The 2,500-nt window shown below is 56.9% G+C and overlaps 1 non-coding gene across 1 annotated transcript in view; it reads left to right on the top strand.

The window, feature by feature from the left end:
- The first annotated feature begins 1,918 nt into the window (after positions 1 to 1,918).
- The window catches only part of LOC126327831 (small subunit ribosomal RNA), a 1,893-nt gene continuing 1,311 nt past the window's right edge, over positions 1,919 to 2,500 (top strand). The window contains exon 1 of the ribosomal RNA XR_007561511.1: positions 1,919 to 2,500. This exon is cut by the window's right edge and continues 1,311 nt beyond it. This is a non-coding gene — a ribosomal RNA (small subunit ribosomal RNA).

The raw sequence follows: 2,500 nt of genomic DNA, 5'->3' as shown, positions 1-2,500 counted from the left end.
ACTGCACCTTAACCTAACTTACACTGCACCTTAACCTAACTTACACTGCACCTTAACCTAACTTACACTGCACCTTAACTGTCACATGTAACGTCACAGGAATGTAGCTTTGCCTAACAGCAACCCTCTGAACATAGTTCACTGCTTGGATCCTCTGGTGTCATGTGTATTTCTTGATGCCATGGTGCGTACCCTCACATAAAGGTCTTTCGAGTGTTGCGTACTTTCTACACAGTCCCGCTAACCACTGGAAGGGTGTACCGCTACAGAACGAATATCGCCCTCCCCTCCTGCCCTTCCAAGCTGGTCGGTCAGGCGTTTGTTTGTGAAATGAGCCTTGCAGCTGTTCAGTTGCATTCGGTTGTCGATGCAGTCAGTGTACGTTGTGGTACGGCCTGTGTGGACTGTCCGCTGATGTACGCGTAACCCACACTGATCATCCGTCGTTACGTACTGAGTGACATAATGTGGCACATGCTTGACCGTACACCGGCTGCGCCCTACAATGGCGAATCATAAGGGCCATATGTTGTGCACGATGCTACTTGTCTCGTCTCCCCATTACAGCGAGATTGCACTGTTGTACGCCGTACAGACATGTGGTAAGTAGGTACGGACGAAAGTATTGCATGTTGGCCCCCCCCCCCCCCCTCCTCCCTCTGCCGGGAATCAGCGTGAGCCGTCTGTTGATGTAGCGACGAGGGTTTTCCTATTTAATCGTATTGCCCCACACAACATGATAGCACGGTGGACCGCGTTCCACATCTGCGACATGCTACAGAGGCCGGTTGACAGTCGACCGCGCAAGGGACATTGCACACGTGCGCGGACCATCTTCCACGTGTTCTCTCGTGTACATGCCGCAGTGTGTATGTGGGCTGATGTAGCGTGTCGTGACACATAACATGCAGGCATGCCAGAATCGTAGATTTCGCAAATGTAGATTGACGTATACGTTTGCTGCCAAAGATCCGCAAATGAACTGGAAATCAGTTGTTGAGCGGTTGTTCGCGCTGCAGGTGCATCGGTGATAGCGACGATCGGTACATCTGTGAACCGGTTGTTTCGGCGGTACCCGCCATGCCCCCGAACCTGAGTTGGCCATGTGGGTATGAAGCGATACGAGGCTGTGGCTTGGCGGGACAGTCCCCGGCCGGTGAGGGGGGGCCGCCCGGCGTGCTGGCCGCGCGCTGCGTGAGCGCACGCACTACAGCCGGCTGGTGGGGGGCGCCCAGTGGCAGGAGCGCCGGCCGACGGGCCCGGCTGGCGTCCCAGCTATGCGCCGGCGCACCCTGCGCGCGGCGCCAGGCGGCCAAAGTGGGTTCTGCCGAGCCCGGTGCGAAGCGCGGTGGACATCTGCAGTGTGCTGGTCCGATTGCGGACTGTGTGCGTTGAGGATGCGCCGCCGCCCGGCACTCGGCGTCGCGACGCCGTCTGCTGCTCGGTCGCCCCCAGCGGTTCTCGCAGGTGGTTTGTATCGCAGCTCTGCGGACGTGTTGGCGCGTGCGCTGTGCTGGGAGAGTTCGCTTCTGCACCCAAGTGGGGCTTTGCCCTTCTGTGGCGCTGGCGTTGGAGCTGCCGGTCACCGTAGGTGGCGCGTGTTGTTTCCCGCCGGCAATGCCACGACAGCACGCTCCCGGGCCTCTGTCGGCAGCGGCAAGCTCAGTTGGGAGCACGGGTGTTCGCACTGAAAGCGTCTACTCGCCTATCTCCGGGCGATTGCGCCTCTCTCGAACCCGACCAAGTACTTAGGACGGCGCTGCGCGCCGCCGGGACCTGAGAGGGTTTCGAGGTGTATCGTGCAGGGGAGCTCAGCCTCCTCCTGTTTGCAGAATAATTGAGCGGACGCTTGCGTGTTCGCGCAGGCCCTCGGGACACACTCCCGGGCGGCCGGCTGCTCAGCTCTCGTTGACGCAGCTCCCTGGTTGATCCTGCCAGTAGTCATATGCTTGTCTCAAAGATTAAGCCATGCATGTCTCAGTACAAGCCGCATTAAGGTGAAACCGCGAATGGCTCATTAAATCAGTTATGGTTCCTTAGATCGTACCCACGTTACTTGGATAACTGTGGTAATTCTAGAGCTAATACATGCAAACAGAGTCCCGACCAGAGATGGAAGGGACGCTTTTATTAGATCAAAACCAATCGGATTGGCTCGTCTGGTCCGTTTGCCTTGGTGACTCTGAATAACTTTGGGCTGATCGCACGGTCCTCGTACCGGCGACGCATCTTTCAAATGTCTGCCTTATCAACTGTCGATGGTAGGTTCTGCGCCTACCATGGTTGTAACGGGTAACGGGGAATCAGGGTTCGATTCCGGAGAGGGAGCCTGAGAAACGGCTACCACATCCAAGGAAGGCAGCAGGCGCGCAAATTACCCACTCCCGGCACGGGGAGGTAGTGACGAAAAATAACGATACGGGACTCATCCGAGGCCCCGTAATCGGAATGAGTACACTTTAAATCCTTTAACGAGTATCTATTGGAGGGCAAGTCTGGT

This window comes from Schistocerca gregaria, unplaced genomic scaffold (genome assembly GCF_023897955.1).
Source record: "Schistocerca gregaria isolate iqSchGreg1 unplaced genomic scaffold, iqSchGreg1.2 ptg001061l, whole genome shotgun sequence".
In the NCBI taxonomy this organism is placed as follows: Eukaryota; Metazoa; Arthropoda; class Insecta; order Orthoptera; family Acrididae; genus Schistocerca; species Schistocerca gregaria.
This window is presented reverse-complemented; position numbering and strand designations above follow the sequence as displayed.